Genomic DNA, 6,783 nt, shown 5'->3' with positions numbered 1-6,783 from the left:
GCGGGAAGGAACCTGAGTCCTGAGACGATCTGTTACGTTGTGGCAAGTTCTAAGTGCTGGCTATTGGGTCACCTGAAGCCAAATTGGTTTTCTCTTTTGTCAACTATAAGGAGTTTACCAGGAGGGTAATTCAAGAATTAAGGAAGGAAACGACTAGTGGGATTAGCCCGTGAATACCAAGGAAAGGAGATCGATCAGACGCAAGCTATCAGTGCAATTCATGCAGACCTTGGTCAAACACGCAAGTACACCAAAGCTGTCGTTTCCATTGCCAGCTACGCTGGATTTCGCCATGTCGTGACCTTCCGCCTACTGCGACCACAACCCGGAGAAGGAGTCAAACCCGCCTGGTTGACCTGGCTCCGAGTCGCCTCTACCTTGTGCTGCTTCACGTTGAGCCGCCGGACCCATCGAGTCGTCGTTGCCTCATCGGCCTCGCGCCAAACCGCCGCGACCGCGGCATGCCGCGTTAAGCCACCGTTTGCGTCAACCGCAGCTCCGAATCAGCCTGCTGACATCACTGCGTTGTTGAGACGCCGGACTTGATTCTGTCCTGAGCTGCCGGTCGCCTCACCCTGACTGCTGTATCTATGGCGATTAGTCGCTGTCGCCTGCTCAAAACCGACGTCATCCGAGCCACCCTCGCCAAGTTCGCCGAGGCCGCCATTGGCTCTAAGCCGCTGTGTCTACTTCAAACGCGTGCGCTACGCGATCTTACTCGCTTCCATCACGGTTAAGCCGCCTTGAGATGCCCTTTCCTGGCCGAGACACATCACGCTGAGCCGTTTTGCTGGGGACGCCTTGAGCTGTTTCGCTTCTACTGCAGCCACCCCTCGACCGCCGGCTCTGTTGCCAACGAGCCGCCCGAGTGCCCGACCAGGTTGCTGCTCCGGCCGGCTCCGGCGCGCCTTGCTGGTTCACCGCCTCACCTCCGAGCTCTGTCCAAGTCTTGTTAAAAGATATGGTAATGCACTGGCTCATGGGCTAGCAGCACTGGAAAAGATAAATGTGCTTGATGAAATTTGCGAGCTATGGTTTGCTGGTTATGTCCATAACTCTGAGAAAAGTTACTCGGGTTGTCCTCGTGACCTGGAGAGTCTGTTCTGAGTCATTGCGGTCCCAGGCCATTTCAAATCGCCGTTGGTGTTGCCGGTTCTCCGGTCCCTAGGACTGCCTAGTACAAGGGCGGTGCATTTTGGTTACAGAGGCATACAAGGATCAACCTGTTCTTTGGACTCGAGCTGCTGGATATAAGCTTGTTCTGATGCATTCAAGGGACATTCGGGCGGACGTGCACACGAGTCATCTTTTGTCTGGGTAAACAGGACAAATGTTCATTGTTTATGGAGACACTACGAGATTCTCTCTTGTTCACAAGCATTAGGTCATACCCATCCAACAACTGTTTTGTATTAGCACATATTATTTTTGTCAAAAGAACAATTGCTTTGATTTATTTTGACATGCAGGATACTTATCCATTACAAAAGGTGGTATTGTATCACGGTTATGGAGCGCGCTAGTATGAGTTTGCACTAGCGTTCGACCATGCCACGCTGCTCAATGGACACGTGCAAGCCGCCATCCCCATAGTCCGGTCTACATCAAATACGGCCGACTCTCTCGTCCGCACCGGCTTACAACGCCGCGGCCGATTCTCTCTGTCCGCACCGGCTTACAAATGTCACGGCCGACTCACCCGTCCGCACCGGATTACCACACTGCGGCCGGTTCACCCGTGATTGATTTTAGCTTCACCGTGGTGACCATAAACTCCACGGCGGATAATTTCCGGCCTAACACATCAGGTGATATCCATCTAAAATATATTTTATTAGTGCATATTATTTTTTTCAAAGAGCGGTTTATCTTTGCCTTGGTCTGCAATATTGTATGCAGGACAATTATTCATTATAAACGTGGTTTATACCATGGGTACGAAGCACGCGCTGGCAACGTCCTGCCCGGTGTTCGTCCGTGCCACATTACACGGTGAATGGACGCGTGCAAGACGCCGCCCTTACGGCCCGGTTTCCATCAGCTTGCCGGGACCGTGCCTGCGTTTGACTCACCCGTCCGAACCGGTTTACAACACCGTGGCCGGTTCATCTGCCCAAGCCACCTCTAATACTGTGGACGTCTCTACCGTCCATTTATTGCGGCCTGGTCTACATCAACATACCAGGCCGCACCTGTCTGCATGAGCAAGTCACAGCTTGGGTAGCCCGGTTTTCTTTCAAAATGGAGGCAAATTATCATATACTGTCAACCGCCGTCTACACTGGATAGCTCCATGGGCAGGCGCACAAGTCGCCGCCACTACAGTTTGGTTGACTTCAAATCGCCGGTTGGAAGGAACCATTGGCCGAGTTGCTGACACGGCTCCTACGGGATCATTTATAACCCGCCGTAGTCACCTCAACCTTCTGTGGATTTACATCGTGCTATCAACACCAATGATATACAAGTTATGTCGGTTTATATCATGGTCAAATATGAAGAGTTTCAAGCCAACTCCTTGAGTCACCTTGAGACTCGGGGGCTACGATGACATGACTCAGCAAATCTTGCTAGTTTCAGCAAATTTAAGAACCCTAGGACGATGGAGGGAAAGATAACCCGGTCCAGGAGGCTACTGTTATTTGAAGGCCGTCAAAAAATTTCCGGCTTAGAAAGTATATGACAGTTACAAAATCCCGGCTCAATGAAGAAGATCCGGGTCATCAGAAAGGATTCCGGTTTAAAATCCGGCTCAAGGGAAGTCAGTCTCATTGAAGCTCTCAAATATCTGGTTTACAATCCGGTTCAAGGGAAATCTGTTCTCCCACAAAGCTCTGAAGCGCCCAAATCCGGTTTAACAATGTCCGGTTCAAAAAGGAATTAACTTCTCGCAAGTTCGAGTTTAAAGACCGTCAGAAAATTTCCGGCTAAAAATGAAGATTCGGGTTTAAAATCCGGGTCAAGGGAAAGATGTCTCCCACAAAGCTTTGAAGCTCTCAATATCCAGTTCAAGAAGAATTTATCTTTTGCAAAAAGGTTAAAAATTACTGAAGAAGATCTGCTGCCATGATGCGCGGTTCAAACATGGGTATCCTGCCTTATTGGCCTAACATATTATTGATCACATGGGGGCTTCTGCTTCATAAAGCGGGGTGTCTGTTCTTTTTTACATCATGCGTGGTTACACGGAGGTTCTGCCTTAAAGAGGCCTCCGGTTTACCTCTTGGGTTAGCTTTTCAAAGCACCATGTTATGTCACTTGGGGGCTTGGTCGTGTCCGAACCAATGCAACACCTCTTGATAGGCGAAAGCCACCAGATCACATGGGGACATGGTCAAGTCTGAACCAGTCACGCCTCTTGATCGGCCTAAGGCCACAGAGTCACTTGGGGGCTTGGTCGAACCCGAACCATTGCCACGCCAATTGATCGGCATAATGCCACGGTTTCAGTTGGAGACCTGGCTGACTTGAACCATAGCTACACCTATTGGGAGCTTGGTCATGTCCGACCATGGTAACACCATCTGATCGGCTCAGTAAAGCCTCTTTTTGCAAACGGTTTTATCATTGCCTTTGCTTCCATATTTTTCCATAACTGTTATTTGATTTTTGTTGCATTTTTAAACCAACATTGTTAATCCGTTTCAAACTGTCAATTACAAATTGGCGGAACACGGTCAAATCCTAATCCGGAGACTATCTGCCCGGTTTGATTTTATGTTACCATCTTATTATGGAGTAAACCGGCGTTCATTAACCCGGCTTGACTTTCAATTACAAGTTGTCAATACAGGATCAAGTTATAATCCGGAGACTATCAGCCCAGTCTGGTTTGACTACGAGTCGCCAGTATTATATATGGTTAAACCGGTGTTTATCACAACCCGGTACGGTTTATCATCAACCGGCACAGTATGAAAGGAGTTATCATTACTCAAGATTGGGGTTATCACTCTTACTACAAAAAGTTGGTAAAACCAGCAATGTGATTCAATATCACAGGTATGATATATTTCATATTTGATTATTCTTAAGTGCAACCTTGGTTATAAACCCAGGTTATATGTTGGGCATTATGACCCGTCCGGCGGTAAACCGCCAGGACACTTTAAACTTGTTGTATGCAGAAATAGGTTGAATAAAGCATGATTATAAATCACCAGCGTTTATTAAACCGGCCTGGCTTTAAGACGATAAATCGCCGGTCTATGATGAGAAATTGTCCGGTGTTTATTAAACCAGCCTCGCTTTGGACTATAAGTCGCCAGTATATATTTGGATTGCGCCATTGGAATCATGCGCTTATAAATCATTGGATTATATTATTCAAATAGCCAACATGGCTGGATTTTTATTATGGTTATTAATATTATGATTGAGGTTTTCAAAGTCGCTTTAGCACAATGGATATGAATATGATTTATTCTGCAATGGAAGGTATAGTCCCAAGTCGTTGCAGGCTCACGACCCGGCACTTGGGGGCTACATTATTCAAAGTTGAGATTATATCAAATATGCAAGTCTCATGTCGCTGCGAGCATGCACCATGACACTTGGGGGCTAATGCAAAGTCATTTTTTGCTCATCTTATTGAAGATCCGACTCATCACTTTATAATGAGTCGGTCCTTGGGGGCTACCAATTGCTCCTGTCAACAGTTGAAGGTATAAAGCTTTTTTCATTATATTGAAGGGTCCACTGCTTAGTTGGTAAAGCACAAGGCTCTTAACCTTGTGAACGTGGATTCAAGTCCCATGATGGGGGTTACATCATATGATGTTATTTTCATTGAAGTATATATTAAGTCCCAGCTCAATATTATCTTACTAAGCCGGCCCTTGGGGGCTACACTGGTTGAAGTTTTTATGAGTATAAGACAATTACTACTAAGTCGGCCCTTGGGGGCTACACTGGTTGAAGTTTTTATGAGTATAAGACAATTACAAGTTCCAGGCTGCGGCAAGCATGACAACCCGGCACTTGGGGGCTACATAGTATGGAGTATTCAGTTTTCACTAGTCACTGGGATGAACAACATGGATTTCTTTGAAAGTGGCAGTATTTATATTGAAGCAAGTCTTAAGCAATCACTTTGTTCTGCTCAAGACTTGGGGGCTACAGGTATTATATTATAATTGAAGAAATATGTTCAAATTCTTTGATTGAGCAAAGTAGGTTGACCCGGTGTCACCAATCATTATGACCCTGTGGCTGCAATCCGGCGTCATTAATAATCATGAACTGGCATTGACAACAATCATGAACCGGTGTGTGCAACAATCATGACTCGAAATTATCAAGTTTTTATAACCCGACAGTCTTTGGCAATGATAAAACCGGCAAGTTCTGCATCTTCAAACTAGTTGAATGTCAGATGAGTATTTCAAGACCAATATTTCTTAAACCGGCGCTTTGTAAGCCGACTCAAGTGGATTATTCTTCACAATATAAGAAGCCAACATCAGCAATTTGCACTACTAGAAAAAGGGCTATAGATGGGATTGACACTAATGGCGCACCAGACAAGTGGTGCGCCATTAGTATATACTAATGGTGCACCACCTTCTGATGCGCCATTAGAGTTGAAACTACTAATGGCGCACCTGGCACACGGTGCGCCATTAGTATCAAATTTTTTTTTTGAACTAGTGCGCCTGTCCAAACATACTAATGGCACATCCACAGGCAGTGCGCCATTACTAGTTGTAACTAGTAATGGCGCACCTGCCAGAGAGTGCGCCACTAATGTGGTTTTTTTTATTATTTTTTATTCCTTTTTTTGCAAAACTACTAATGGCGCACTCGCACGCGGTGCGCCATTACTAGTTTAAACTAGTAATGGCGCACCGTGGTGTAGTGCGCCATTAGTATGTTTTTTTTTGCAAAACTACTAATGGCGCACCACGAGGGGGTGTGCCATTAGTAACCTGGATTACTAATGGCGCATTTGTGGTTGGTGCGCCATTAGTAAGTGGGCAGCAACAAGATATTTTGGACGGCCTCTCCTCCCACACTCACTTTCTCCCCACTTCATTCTCTCCACCGCCTCCTCCTTGTCTCGGGTGCCTCCTCTTTTTCACCTCATTTCCACCATAAATTCATTCAAATTAAGTGGTTAAGTTACCTTGTTTTGCCAGGTAAGTAAGGGCGGAAGCTATATTTATGTTGTTCTCCCTACAACAATGTGCACATGCACTTTTTATGGCCTAGCTAGATCTATGTATATTCGTGGTGTTGCATATGTTTGTGGTTTTGCATATGTGTTTGTGTTTGGAGGTGTACCGGTATTTGAAATGCGATAGTTGCCAATATTTTGCCGGAATGTTGATTCATTTCCGTTTCAGCGAGAATTTTGGCATTAAGCATTCTTTTTGGTCCTATTTTTAGGGAAAGTCATGCCAAATTTTTTCTTGGTTCTAAAATATCGTTTTGCTCTACCCCGTAGCCGACCACGGTTCGCACGATGACCGAAGGCATCATGAATAGGTTTTTGAGGTCCGCGAAGGCCGAGATGCTTCAAACGAACGAGACGGAGATAAGATGTCCGTGTCGAAGATGCAAGCTGAATAGCCTTATTGCGGACCCGGATTCTGGGCAGGTGCGGGACCACCTGCTCTTGCATGGTTTCATGGATGGCTATCGGTGGCAAGGTGATGAAGATGACTACGAAGTCGTCCATGGGGGCCGGGCAAGAAATGATGAAGGGCAGCAAGACAACCACCGCTGCTCGGGCGGGCGAGAAGATGAAGAATCCCCAGGAGATGATCACGACGGTGATGCTGT

The sequence above is a fragment of the Triticum dicoccoides genome, chromosome 2B, assembly GCF_002162155.2.
Source record: "Triticum dicoccoides isolate Atlit2015 ecotype Zavitan chromosome 2B, WEW_v2.0, whole genome shotgun sequence".
Lineage (NCBI taxonomy): Eukaryota > Viridiplantae > Streptophyta > Magnoliopsida > Poales > Poaceae > Triticum > Triticum dicoccoides.
This window is presented reverse-complemented; position numbering follows the sequence as displayed.